Raw genomic sequence first — 15,387 nt, 5'->3', positions numbered from 1 at the left:
AATTTGCTTTTCACCATTACTCATTAGGAAATGTGTTAGACTGCTGTGTTTTGGTTAATGTGAACAAATCAAGGTTATGCAATGTTAAACACCTACTAGAATAAAAGTCTACAGCCATGCTAAGAGTACTGTGAGGGTGTACTGAGTCACAACGGTGTATTTTTTTCATGAAAAAGCATGGCGACAGGCTCACAATAGTAATGTTAAGATAATAATGTTAAGATGCTAATGTTTGGCAGGCAGGTTTAATATGTTCACATATTAGACATTTAGGCTCACCGAAGTTTTTATAATTTACCCTGAGGAGAACATGAATATCTGGACCAAATCCCATGCTGGTTAATCCAATTTTGGAGACATTTAACTCATAACCAAAAGTGCCAACCTCGTGGTAGGGCTTGAAGAAATACCAAGGGTCATTAGGATAAATGAGATCCATCTGGGAACCATGAATGTCTATACCAAATGTTGTAATAATCAGGCAGAAGTGGACATGCTTCAATTGATGTGCAGCTGGTGCTAGATGAAAAGTCAAAGGATCACCAAAAATCATAAGGATTCATCCTCTGGGGATCATGAATGTGTCTCAGACATTACAGTCTGGACCAAAGTGGTGGATCAACCAACAGGCCAACAGACTGACAAATTGGAATTCAGAACTCTTGCTGGACTGGCTACATTTCCCACACTAGCCTTCATATCTTTCCGACACTGACTGACTAATCCTGTGTCTTAAAGGAACACGCCGACTTATTGGGAATTTAGCTTATTCACCGTAACCCCCAGAGTAAGACAAGTCGATACATACCCTTCTCATCTCCGTGCGTGCTGTAACGCTGTCTGACGGCTCCAGCATTAGCTTAGCCTAGCACAGATCCTGCAGGTAACTGGTTCCAACTAGTCTACTGCTCCGAAATGTGACAAAAGTGACAAAATAACGCCAACATGTTCCTATTTACATGTTGTGATTTGTAGACTCACAGCGTGTATAAAAAACAACGTAACATGAGACACAGCCGTCTTCTAACAGTAAACAAACCGGGAACTATATTCTCAGACAGGCTTGCTGCGTGCATATCACTCCGCCCAAGTACTATATTCTTCCGCCTGAGAATATAGTTCCCGGTTTGTTTACAGTTAGAAGGTGGCTGTGTCTCATGTTACGTTGTTTTTTGTACACGCTGTGATTCTATAAATCACAACATGTAAATAAGAACATGTTGGCGTTATTTTGTCACTTATTCGGAGCAGTAGGATTACTGGAACCATTCACCTGCATGTTCTGTGCTGGCCTGCTGACGCTGGAGCCGTCAGACAGCGTTACAGCACGCACGGAGATGAGAAGGGTATGTATTGACTTGTCTAACTCTGGGGGTTATGGAGAATAAGCTAAATTCCCAATAAGTCGGCGTGTTCCTTTAAGGGAGTCTCATGAAGCTGAAGGGTTTCCACTCTCGAATGGATTAAATACCATTGTATCACATCACACTGTTGCATTTAATTTGAATTAAACTCACTTCATCCATACCCTTTTATTATAGTTGCTCCAGCTTCTGGCTAGAACCAATAAGGCTTCTGGCTAGAACCCATTGGATGACATATTCTTCCAGTACAGTACAGTGCAAGCTGGCATGACAGCTCACTCCGCCTTTATCACAGCATTTTACTTTTTACCATGGAAAGTTGATGAAAGACATATTTCTATTTTCAACAGTGTGAATTAATATCTTTAGGAGGGAACTGCAGCTCCACCAAAATAAGTAGTTCAATGCCTTGCTTGTGGGCACTTCTAATAGTAGCTGGTGTGTACTATATGTTTGCTACACCTTAACTAAATTTCACCACTATCCCGGGGATCTAAATGGGCAACACTCTGGTCTAAAGTGCTCAAACTGGTCTTAAGTATGGTTTTGAATGTATGTGTGGTTGTGCGTGTAAGTACAGTAGAAGTGACAGAATTAGAGAGATGGGTGGAGATAGAAAGAAAAGTATTAATGAAAATACAAACTATTTTCTTTTTCATATAAATGAATACTCATAACTACTGTACAATGATTATAATTTAAACTATTGCTAAGTCCATTGTGAAATAATTTGTATTCATAAATAATATCGTAACAATATTTTGATTGCTGTTAAAGAAGCCATAGTATGGGCACCTGTTTAGCTCACCTGGTGGAGCGGGGGCCCATATATAGAGGTTTAATAGAGGTTTACTCCTCGATGCAGCGGCCGCAGGTTCAACTCCGACCTGCGGGCCCTTTGCTGCAGGTCATTCCCCTTCTCTCTCCCCTTTCAAGTCTAAGCTGTCCATCCAAACAAAGGCCTAAAAATGCCCAAAAAATAATCCTAAAATAAGAAAAGAAAAAAAGATTGCTGATAAATTTTGTGTATCCACTTACTACCTTTTTTCCTGAGCTCTTTTTTTTTTGACAGATAATCTACAGTTATGCTGCGTTCCAGGCAACCCGTAACTCGTGTTTTCACAACCTTCTACCTGTGAAAGTGCCCTGGAACGGCAGTCAAACCCGTAACTTACTACCCGTGAACTCGTACCAGATCGTTGTACTCCCAGTTACAGTTTTTGACGTCACACACACATAAACAACAATATCGACCCCCGTTGATGCTGTACAGATGCTGTTTATTAACAGTGATAAGTAGAAATAAATAGACATAAATAGGCAACCTAGATAGCTAACGTCAATGTTAGGTAGCCGCTAGCTAACGCTGGCTAGAAGGGTTTGTGGTGACTTTACCTGGAACGCTACCAAGCCGTGAGTCGTGACTTGAAGTCGTAACTTACGGGCTAAAAACTGTGTCTAGTTTACAGTTAGGATTGGGCATCGAGAACCGGTTCCAACTTGGAATCGTTTAAAAAATAATGATTCCAATGGAATGTTTTTTATTTATTTATTGGAATCATTTGGAAAATTTGGTTTTGAATCCGATCATCGGTTCCAAATGTAACACGCACAACTTTTGGTTTCCGTAGTGGCCAATGTACTTCCAGGTGCTAGTTGTGTTGCAGGAGCACAGTAAAGCGGCATTTTTTTACGTTGAAAAAGCCCGGTAAAACTGTAAATCCCCATTGCATCAAAATAAAATGTTCCTCTTATCTGTGAAATAAGCACGTGAACCGTTTGTACTCCAAACTTCAAAGAATCGGAAACGAGAATGGATAAGAACCGGAATCGAAAGGATGAATCGGAATTGGAATCAGAATTGTTTAAATCAATATGATTCCCAACTCTACAGGTAATGTCAATGTATTTAGGAGCGCAGCTAAAACAGTAGCACTACAGAAAGCTGAAGTAGTGCTGAGCATGGTTTATGCCAGACTATAACAACAACAACAACTTCACTAACATGCATCAAAATATTAGTGGGTTGACATTTAACAGACCACAGTAGAGGAGCCTGCCGTGCCCAGCCCCTGCATGTGGCTTCATCTCTCCGTATACTCGTATAAACACTGAGGCCTGAGACACCGGGACTTTGACAGCTTATGTGCAGCATAAAATCACCTTCTTCCAACACACATACACACAAAAACCATGCTGAAATACTGTCTCCCCTGGATTTCCCCACAGCGGGTCATGTCTCGCAGTCAACACAGGAGTTAATTCAACTTGAGCGCATACAGAATCACAGGGGGGTTCTGCACAGTAGGAGCAGTGTAGCTCCTCCAGTTTGAGCTTCCTCACAGTCACACTAGCTTTCTGTGGACGCTCTGTACCCGCCTGTCGACTGCTGCAGAGACGTTACAGTGCACTTTGGCTTCAGGAGAGGTCCGCGGCATTCATTTTTGGAGCCGTCTGAATCAATTTAGGACCCTGCTTGGCCTTGATTGGTGGAGGTAGTGGCTTTATATGAAATTGTATTTGACATCACGACAGTTATACTATGCTAATTAAATCTTACACCGTAGCTCCTGGTTTAAGAAGGCCAGTGTTATAATGAGTAGCGTTTGCCACAGTGTTAGGACTTGTAAACTCAGGAGGGGCTGTCAGGACTTTCCTATTGGGGGGGGGGGGCGGGGTCCTCTGCTGGGTAAGTGTTAGAGAAGTGGGTTGTGAGCACACAAATTGTAATTATTTTGAATTCAACTATGATCTTATTTTGTATGTTCATATGTGAACTGTTAATACAGCCGAGGGTGCTTCAGTGAAGAGTAGGCCCGCAACAATTATTACATAATTGTTTAATTGTCAATTATTTTACATAGGCATGGTTTCTTTGTTAATTAGCTAAGGTCTTAAGAGGTATGACTGTTAATGGTAGTTGTTGATTTTGTTTAGATAGGCCAAATTGTAATTATATAAGTGATTATTGTTTGGACTATTTATTTTCCCATTGATATTTCATGTGTGAGTTGTTGGCACTTGACCCTATACACGTTCATAGCAACAAAAATGACCAGGGGGTATGCACTTAGAAAAAATGTTTTATGATAATAAAGAGGCTTGGTTTACTTTAGAGGATGTGTACATGGTTACTATATTATCCAAAGATGTATCCTGGAATTCATTCAAAACTTTCAAAAGTTTGAAAAATTAATAAAATTAATATGTTTAAATTTGACTGAAAGACACAATTATATATTGCTGATCGCAATTATTTCTGAGACAATTAATTGAACAGTAACTTCCAGAGTTGTTACAGCTCTAGTAGAGGGTTTGTCTTTTGATTCCTGAAGGTTCTCATTTATTTTCTGTTCTGCTGCAGTGTGAAAGGTCCGCCCAGCAGTAAGAATAGCTTGCTCCATGTGAAACACATTAGGGCTTTCATAGGCTGACTTATTGCAACTACTTAAAAAGCTAAAGAAGAATTGGAGCCACCTGTACGGAGGAGAGCAGTCGTTCTGCACTGAGACACATGCAGGAGTTCTTCCTCTCTTTAGTCCACCTGACACACGGTGGAAAAACATAATAAATCTCCTGCGCTGATAAGAGGATTCAGGTAACTGCCATCAACAGTGGTGAATCTCTATCTATATCTATACGCTGATAGGAGCATTAGTTTTTTAGAAGGATCCTTAAGCGGTGGAAGGTAAAAGTTCTGATAATTTGGAGGTGGCATTATCATACTCAAAAATCCAAAATCAGGCATGATGTGATTTCATCCATTCATGCTTGATAAAATCACAGTAGTTGTTTAAACTCATGAATGGCTTTGTTCCAGACCATTAAATAATAAAACTTGATTCAGTTGTTTTAAATTGTACTTAATTGAAGAAAAACAGACAGCAAAAGTCTCATTAGCTGTACTGCTTGAATCAAAGATTGTTCCCAAATTGTACTTTCTGTTAGAACTAGGGCTGCAACAACAAATCTATAAAATCGATAAAATTCGATTACTAAAACAGTTGGCAAAGAATTTAATTATCAATTCGTTGTGTCGCGCAATTATTACGCCACTCAATCGCGGAGATAAAAGAAAAATTGAGTTGAGCGCAGAGCGGAGTAGCGCGGAGCGGAGGAAAAGATAAAAGAGCAGAGTGGGGGTAGAGGAAATACGGAGAGAGACCGGAGAGACCCGTAACGTTGTTCTGAAACACACGGCGGAGGCAGAGAAATCAGTACGACCTAAGTCATCCAAGTGTGGGAGCATTTCACACTAGATAAATCAAAAACGTGTTAATTGCAAGATAAGCAAAAGCGACACGGCATGGCACGGGCGCACCACGGTGATGAGTCAGCACCTAAAACGTAAACATGTTGGAGTCCTTGATGAGGAGGAAGGGAGTTCAACAGCAGGGTAAAGTCACTACACTATCCTCCTTCTGTTCCGTTCTGAAGTGAGGAACGTACCGTCCCTCCAGTAGCTCTTCTGGTGCTGCTGTTTACTCGTTATCCAGCAGACTAGCATGACAAGCTAGCTTTAGCTCGTTAATAACAGTAATAAAGCAGGGGTGGTATAGTTTGCAAGACTAAAGACAAGGTTTTATTCACTCACCTTTTGTGGCCCATTCATTTTTCAATCTGTTGTCATGTATATATTATGTGCTTTGTCCCATATCAGTTATTGTTGACAAATATATTAGTGTGTGGTGTATAAATGAACTTAACTTGCACTTACTACAATGATGGTAATAATTTAATGAATAAGTGTGTGTGTGTCTGTGTGTGTGTGTGTGTCTGTGTGTGTGTGTTTGTGTGCGTCTGTCTGTCTGTATCTGCTATTTGGGTTACTTACCTTTACACAACTATTAACTAAAACAACAAGTATGTATGTATTGAGTTGATGTAAATCAAGGCTTTTTTTTCATCCGATTCATCGATTAATCGAAAAAATAATTGACAGATTAATCGATTATTAAAATAATCGTTAGTTGCAGCCCTAGTTAGAACCTAGCTACAATGGACAGCAGGATTCTAGGTTTATTATGAAACTCTACATTAAAGTGTTTTGGGCGGAAACTTCAGATTTGTTATTTCACTTTTAAGAATTTGGTGACATGCAGCACTAATTTAATGAGCACGCTTATTAGCTGAAGAGTTAGATGAGAAAATTGATACCACTCTCATGTCTGTACACTTAATATGCAGCTGGACCCAGCAGCCGGTTAGCTTAGCTTAGCTTAGAAACAAGCTGTAAACAGCTAGCCTGGCTCTGTCCACATATAATGAAATCCATCCCAGCACCCCTAAAGCTCCCCAATTTTTAGGTTATATCACGTTATATTATTTTTCGATTAAACAACGAGATATTAGGTGTTAATTATTCTCGCATTGCCAGACCTTCCTTCACAGTGCTAGCGAGTCCACACAGAATTCCGGGATGGGAGAAAAACGTGCTCTGGTTTATTGGCATTTCTTTAAACCAATCACAATCGTCTTGGGCGGCACCAAAGGAAGCCCAAGGCAACGGATATCCGGACTAAATGAGTGAAATCCGGCGGAATTTCCGTCCGGCAACGGAACAATCCTGGAAGTGGAATGTTGTGGCTATAGACTAGGTGTTAATTAATGATAACGTGTAATTATCATTCTTGTCCTCTACCTTTTATAAAAAAGTAAATCTCCCAAAATGTCGAACTATTCCATTAAGTCACGCTCTGCTATACAATAATAGGTTTTCAGGGGAAAAATATGTTTTGGGCATTTTTTGGCTGTCTGTCTTCTTCACATTTGCACACCAAAGCTAAACACCCCAAAGGCCAGAAACAGTCAAGCAGTCTCTATCTTACTCACACACGCCAAGCTTCAGACTCCATCGTGTGCACACATGGTAGTGCAAGGGATGATTTTGACAGGGCCCAGTCCCCCTATAAATCCAGCTCTGGAGAAAGTGGGCACAGTAAAAGCAGATAAATGAGGAGCAGAAACAGTGCTGGACCCCCTCGGATATACACATACACTCTTCTCTCACAGAGGGTAGAACAGATTGGAGACAAAGGGTAAGAAAAACAAAATGGAGAAGCAGATGTGGATATAAAAGACAGAAAAGCTCCCTCACTGTAAAAGCCAGTTGGCAGCATGGCAAACCTGAGAGAAGCGGGCTGACCCTCATGTGTGGGAAGTCTGTAGTCAGATTACAGTTTTCACAGAAAATCTGTCCCGTAGGAGGAGATCTGGGCCAAAGATTGGCAGCCAGATGGAGAAAAATTACTCCGAGTCAATTAAAGCAAAGCACAACTTGGCTCAGCATATCCATGGAATAATGCATAAACTGACCGGTGAAGTTCAGTGAGGGCGTAGCGGGTGAAATAAGGGTGTACAGTATATGCTCACTTGCAAAAAGAGTGACTATGGACAGTAACTGTTTGTTCATTTTTGTCCCGTAAATGGCAATGCCTAATGGCTAGTGTACGCTTCATGATCCAGTGAGTAAGATCTTGAGACCGATGCAGAGCTCAACAGTTTTTGAACGGCTCTAGCTCCGGAAGTGATTTTCCTCATTCAATATCTCCATTTATGTTTCATTAAATGCTTATATGAATAGTTTCAAGCTGGAAACCAAGCTAACCAGCTTTGAGTAACGACAGTTCGGTGGGTAAAATAGGCATACATAGAACCTAAAAGTCCCATTCGCCTCTTTCCTATGCAAATCTCACAATTTGAAACTGCCACTGAAAGCGGGCGAATCCCAATGAAGCTAATAGTTGATGTCAACTCGGTGGCTGTACCTTATTTGGCTCTGGTCTGCCCCAAAATTTACATACAGACCAGCGTAGATCTCAGACACTAGTTTAGCTGCGCGCTGCTCTGTGTACTTCCACCGGAATTACAAAGAAGAACGTTTGGAAGTTCTTTTTCTAACTTCGTTCGGTGTTTCACTATGGGAATCGCCTCGGCGTGACCAACTAAGGAAGCTCCAATGACACCACGTCTGTCCATGACAGACAGGTCGAACTGTGCTAGGGCCACGCCCCCTCATATAATCACAGTAGACCGGCTCCTTGCAAATCATTCTCACTTTCTTCCCGTGAAGAAAACTATAAGCTCCCTCAGCGCTTCTGGGCTAGCTTGGTTGGTTATCTGCTAACAGTTCACAGACGGACCGTTAAGGACTACGTTGCCGAACGCACTTCCCGACCCAGTCTGGATTCGCTGAGTAAGTACTTCGCAAGTACTTCGCAAGAAGTTTTACTTTGTGGTTACACACTGCTTCTTCTTTGGCTAGTCGGTATTTGTTTATCGCTAGCTAGCTGTGTAACTCATTTACCCTCTGGCTAACGCGTTACGGCGAGCCTCCCTGGGTTCTTTTGTTAGCATTTGTTTGTTAGCCAAACCTGGTACCTGGAGTGAGCTAACGTGTTACGACGAGCTAACTCTTACGGTACACTGATAACGTTAGCTCGGGCTAAAACCCTTGTGCTAATCTTGTCGACAGGCTAACGTGTTACGACGTGCCTGCTAAGGTTGTATATTTACGCCGATCTTCTTCCTTTCCAGTACCATGTCTTCAGCAGCTGCCCCCGCCAAGGGGCCGGAGCCGAAGGCTAGTGAGGCTGTATCCCGCCTGTGCCCCGCATCATGCGGGGCATCCATCTCGGGCAGGGACCCTCACCCGATGTGCATAGTCTGCATGAGCATTAAACACGCTCAGGCAGCGCTGGCTGACCCCCAGTCGTGCGCCCACTGCGCGTCAATGACGGAGAAGATACTGGAAAGGCGGCTGAGAGTGGCCGTGGCCAACAGTCAAGACCCATGTCTGTTGGGAACCTCCCCAAAAGCCACAAGCAGTACCCATCAGCCGCGAGCTACACCTAGCTGGGCGGACATGATGGACGAGGAGTCCTCTGCCATGCCTCCACTTTTCGAGGACCTCCTCGAAGTGGAACCGGGCGGCGAGGAGGACTCCACGTTCCCCATTCCACAGTCAAGGCCTCCTAGTGCAACCGACACGGCTCCCCCAGTGGACAGCAGCTTGTATGAGGTCGGTAAGCGGGCCGCGGCCAAATTGGGAATACAATGGCCGGCAGCCCAGGACCCCGAGGGGGCGGAGAGAGACCTATACGACGGCAAGAGGCTCCCACCTGCCCATCCGCCTGCGAAACAGCTTCTGCCGGCGGTGCCTGCCTGCATGAAGGAAATGAGCCGGTACTGGTCCAGCCCATTTAAGAGTAGGCTCCCGACTAAGGGCTGCTCTAAGCTGGAGATCCACGGGATGGAGGCACTGGGGCTGACCGAACCCCCAGTGGTGGAGCCTTCAGTGGCTCATCACCTCCACCCAAACCGCCGCTCTCTCTCAGCTTCCCACAGCATTCCTCTGCCTAACAAAATGGAGCGCCTCACCGCCTCCATGAGGAGGATGTACAGGTATGCAGCGCAGTCTGTGTGCTCTCTAAATGCAATGACTCTGCTGGCTGCGTACCAGGCTGAAATCCTTGAGGAGATGGGCCGTCAGCTGGACTCAAGGGCTCCTAACCCGGTCCTCTGGGACAAAATCTGTGTGGTCAACGACCTGGTGCTGCGCTTCTCACGGGGTGCGGTGCAAGGCTGCGGCCGTGTAATGGGGCTCGCAGTTGCAGGTGAGAGGGCCTTGTGGCTGAACCTGTCGGGCCTGAGTGACACACAGAAAGCTGAGGTTATGGACGCAACATACGACCCCACCAAAGGTCTGTTTGGCCCAGCTTTGGAGAAGATGAGAGAGGCCAGCACCCTCAGGAAACAGGAGGGAGAAGCCTTTGACCTCTGCCTACCCCGAAAACACACACTCCAGCCCCAGCAGGGTCAGAGGGGTGGCTTTGCCGCAGCGGCAGCGAAGGCAAAGCAAGGGGCTGCAAAGCCACATAGACAAGCCGCTGGTCAACAGACTAGCCAGCAGTCTCAGTCAGAAAATCCCAAGCCGTGGGGGAAACACTCCTTCGCGGCTGTGACGGGGTTACAGGCTACAGTTTGCTATGAAACCACCCAGATTCAACGGTGTGTTAGTTTCAGTGACGAAAGGGGATGCAGCACAAGTCCTAGAGGACGAAATAACATCCCTATTGAACAAACGAGCCATCAAGGCTGTGCCGAGTGAGGAATCGCATCAGGGGTTTTACTCCCGCTATTTCCTCATTCCAAAAAAAGGGGGCGCATCACTTCGCAGAGCCTACGAATACCAAGCCATCCCATTCGGGTTGTCGTTAGCACCAAGGGTGTTCACCAGGTGTGTGGAGGCAGCGCTGTCACCGTTAAGGAACAGCGGTATCAGAATATTTTCGTACATAGACGACTATCTGATCTGCTCCCACTCCCGGGAGCAGGCAGTCAGAGATTCCACTACAGTGATAACTCATCTCACGGATTTGGGGTTCAACATAAACTGGGCCAAGAGCCGAGTAGAACCTAGGCAATGTACGGAGTATTTGGGTCTAAAAATAAACTCCCTCTCCTACCGCGTCACGCTATCGGAGGGGAGATTAGCGTCTCTGGGGCAGTGTCTCTCTCTTTTCCGGCTGAGCAAAGGCGTGCTGTTCAGACTGTGCCTACGCCTGCTCGGCCTGATGGCGTCAGTAGTGTCTGTGGTACATTTAGGGCTGTTAATGATGAGGGATTTTCAGCGTTGGGTTGCAGCTTTACATCTGTGCCCACGGCGTCATCTCAACCGGAGGGTGAAAATAACTCCGGCGTGCGTAGCAGCCCTCCGCTCATGGAGAGACACCGCGGCGCTCGCATCGGGCGTCCCGCTAGGGGCGGTGTCATCCAGAGTAACCACGACAACGGACGCTTCCCTGTCAGGATGGGGAGCGACACTGTTGGGGAGAACAGTGAATGGCACATGGAGCCGGAGATTGGCCCAGGCTCACATAAATGTCTTGGAGCTTATGGCGGTGTTTCTGGCTCTGGAACATTTTCTGCACTTTCTCCAAGGTCGTCATGTGTTAGTGAAAACAGACAACTCCACAGTGGTTGCGTACATCAACCGCCAGGGGGCACTCGCTCTCTGCAGCTGCACAAGTTGTCCCGCACAGTGCTTTTGTGGAGCAGCGGGAGACTGCTGTCTCTTCAACAATAACACATGCCAGGCGTTCTAAACAGGGGTACAGATCTCCTGTCACGGGGAAACCCTCTGTACGGGGAGTGGACTCTCCACGCACAGGTGGTGGGACAGATCTGGCAGAGATACGGTCAGGCAGCTGTAGATCTCTTCGCCTCGCAGGAAAACACGCAGTGTCCAATGTTCTTTTCTCTGGCAGACAAAAATGCACTGCTGGGTGCGGATGCTCTAGCCCACCCGTGGCCAAAAGTGCTGCTCTATGCATTTCCCCCCCTCAGTCTGATCTCCCCCACCCTGGCGAGGATGAGAGTTCAGGGCCTGTCGCTAATACTGATAGCGCTGCGGTGGTCATCCAAGCATTGGGTGGCAGAGATAATGCAGCTCCTGGCGGGAGAACCATGGCCTCTCCCCATTCGCAGAGACCTTCTCTCCCAAGCGGGCGGGGAGATCTAACACCTTCACCCAGACCGCGTGGCGCTCTGGGCTTGGCCCGTGAGAGGTGGAACCTGAATGCATCAGGCCTGCCAGAACGGGTCATTGATACCATTCAAAGCGCAAGAGCCGCGTCCACCCGCTCTCTTTACAGCGGAAAGTGGCGGGTTTTTGAGGAGTGGTGCGAACATAGGGGTGCCATCAATTACCAGTGTTCTGTGGTAGCCCTGCTATGTTTCCTGCAGTACCTGATGGATAAAGGGAAAGCTTTCTCCACAATTAAGGTGTACTTGGCTGCTGTTTCAGCTTGCCACGTAGGTTTTGGGGATAAGCCGGCAGGGCAACATCCCTTGGTTTGTCGCTTCATGAAAGGGGCACGCCGCAAGCTCCCACTTTCCAGGCCCCTGGTTCCTCTGTGGGATTTGTCGGTCGTGTTGGACGCCCTTTCTCATCACCCGTTCGAGCCTATGGAGGCAGTGGGGATGAAGTTTGTGTCTCTTAAAACAGTTTTGCTCTTGGCTTTAACCACTGCAAAGCGAGTAAGTGACTTGCAGGCTTGGTCGGTTCAGCCTACCTGTCTACAATTTGCCCCAGGGCTCTCCAAAGTCTGTTTGCGGCCCAACCCAGCATTTGTGCCTAAGGTGGTGGAGTCAGCCTACAGGTGTCCCTCAGTGGAGCTCTTGGACTTCGACCCGCCTCCTTTCTCCTCAGGAGAGGAGCAAAGACTTCACATGCTATGCCCTTTCCGGGCTCTGCACATGTATGTGAGTCGGACAGCTGGGTTCAGAAAGGCGGATCAGCTGTTCGTGTCCTGGGCTACTCCCCACAAGGGTAAGCCATTGTCCCGCCAGAGGCTGTCCCACTGGATTGTGGAGGCCAAATCGTTGGCCTATGAGTGTTAAGGCTTACAGGCCCCACAAGGTCTGAGAGCTCATTCCACAAGGGGCATGGACACTTCATGGGCCCTTTTTAGGGGTGTGTCAGTGAAGGAAATTTGTGCAGCAGTGAGCTGGGCTACACCTCACACTTTTGTGAGCTTTTACAGGCTCGATGTTTCCGGACCGTCCTTGGCACAGGCTGTGCTGGAGGTTACGGCGCCGGGGTTAGTGTGACTCTCGGTTCAATATTATTTGGCTTCGGGAGATCTCAGGCAATCCGGGAGTGGTCTATATCTCCCATAGTGAAACACTGAACGAAGTTAGAAAAAGAACTTTAGGTTACTTTTTTGGGGTCGATTTCATACGTACTTGTGGCTTCTACAAGAGCATAAACCTTTGTTTTACAATCTCGTAGCTCGTGGTAAGTCTACCTTGGATGGTGTAGACATTATGGCTAATAAATAAAATCCTTATGGATTTTTACTTCTTGAACCACACTGTTGCACTCTATTACCCCTATTTTCCACCGGGTGTGTTGTGCGCTGCTTTCAGAAAGGTTGAACAGCCGGGCAGGAAGTGAAACAGCGAAAGCATCCGGTCAATTTACTAAAAGACAACCCCCAATATCGTATACTGTATGTCTCCTTTACAACACAGTGGATGGCCAGAGATTCATCTTGAAGGCCATCCATCATTCAACGCCAGAAAAGAGAGGGCATGGAGTTCACTTGCAGGAGTGCTTGGAGTGGATGGTAGACACTAGCTTAATAAACACATTATTATTCTTTCAAGTACTTGTAAGGATAATAACATCTGCGAGTTGGGCAGCAAGAGGCTCCACTTCTGACACACTCCTGGTGTGGTATGGCGCGTGGCCGAGGACGCAACAAAACCAGAACGCAGCACAGAACGCGCCCAGTGGGAAATCTGGATTAGAGGAGTTAGTGAATAAGACCACTGCATTGAATTGGGGTGGGCAACACAGAAGACTCTGGCAAAACAAACAGGACTGGTCGACTAAATGTTGACCCTGGCTCAACTTTTGCTGCAACGCAATGCAACATCATCCGGCAACCCACTGAGCTAGCCAGTCAAGTACATGCAATTGCACATTGTTAGTGGATTAGTTTGTAACGTGAAAGGGATAAATCTACTGTTTACCCTGTCAAGTTATTCCTCATTTCATTTTAACTGCTGTGCAGTGTTTCATCATCTTACTGTTAGATAAAGCAACACACCCAAACCAACGCAACCCTTTGTGGGTTTTTAACGGAATGCTGTTTTCCGCCTGAATCCATCCACCCAGAGAATGAATCCTGATGTTTTTGGTGACATTGGGACTTTTCATGTGACACCAAGATAGGACCAAAAAGTTTTAGCTTGTGCACATCTATGCTTCCCAGACAATCCAACCTTTCCATTTTGGACTTTGTACACAGTTTATCTCTTGATCTGACAGTCACATTGCCCTGAACTTTGCTGAGTGCAATATTAATATCCTTAAATACTGCCTTTCAGCCTGAGGACAACATTTACATGGTTGATTTCAGTCCTTGCTTGAAGAAAAACAAAAATCGCTCGTATGTCGTCCATTAGGGGTGGTAATCTCTTGGCACCTCACGATTCGATTCCGATTCAGATGCCAACGATTCTATTCTAAACCGATTATCGATGCAACAATTTTTTATGTACATTTCCATGCGTGATTAAAAAAATATACATATACATCTGAGTTTGCTACTCAGAGTTAGCTAATCACTTCCTAGACAAAGCTTAGATTTTGAAATATATTTGTCACACAAGTTTTAATGAAATGTTCTGTCTACTGAGGTTTTTTTGTTTTGTAGTCATTCCGTGCTTAAGCCTTAAACATGCTTGTGAAAGCCACCTTCTCTCACAGTAATCTTCCATGTCAGAGGCTCAGTCATGTTTGAAGGTGGATAATTGGCTTCTTAGAACATGAAACATGAGGTGGTCAGATGTAATGTGATAAAGTAGATGAACAGCCTATATGTGTTTTGCCTGATTATTTTATGTATGTCTTATTAGATAATTTTTTTTCTGCACTCTTGCCTAAACTCTAAGTTGTTGTCCATTATCCCATCCTCTTTCAGTCACTCTGTTTTCTGATTTGTACTTGTCTGGAGACAGTAACTTTTAAATAATTATTTTTTTGATTATTAACTTATCAGAATCGAGCATTTGATCGTTCTAGATCTACCTCTGTTGTCCATTCTGCACATGGTGAAACTAACAGTTTGTCCTGTTAAAAGGTCTGGGAGATTAAGACTTCAGATGTTAACTTCCAACAAATGGATGAAAAAGAAATGTGTTATGATATCCTTGCCTAATATGGAGTTCAGTGTGGCTTCAAATAAAGCCAAAGTGCACCCCAGAAGGGGTTGAATGGGTTAAATGAGAAAAAACATATCAGCTTTCCTCTGAGACATGATAAATAAGTGCATGTACACGGCCTGTGTGGAAAAACACAAATCACACTGGCTGAAGCCATTTGGTGGGGTGGGTGGGTTCGGCACAGTGGCAGCTGTGAAAATGAAGAGCAGGACGAATAAAAAAGGTGTTCAGGTAATGAAGTGCATACTGTAGAGCCATCTGTACAGCAGAACGCAGGGGTGGACTGTGG

General features: G+C 45.3%; 1 protein-coding gene across 3 annotated transcripts in view; it reads right to left on the bottom strand.

Annotated features, from left to right (window-relative positions):
- Positions 1–15,387, bottom strand: part of sh3pxd2aa (SH3 and PX domains 2Aa) — a 151,246-nt gene that overhangs the window by 26,744 nt on the left and 109,115 nt on the right. The gene's annotated exons all lie outside the window — the stretch shown is intronic.

This window comes from Perca flavescens, chromosome 2, assembly GCF_004354835.1.
Source record: "Perca flavescens isolate YP-PL-M2 chromosome 2, PFLA_1.0, whole genome shotgun sequence".
Classification (NCBI taxonomy): Eukaryota; Metazoa; Chordata; class Actinopteri; order Perciformes; family Percidae; genus Perca; species Perca flavescens.
This window is presented reverse-complemented; position numbering and strand designations above follow the sequence as displayed.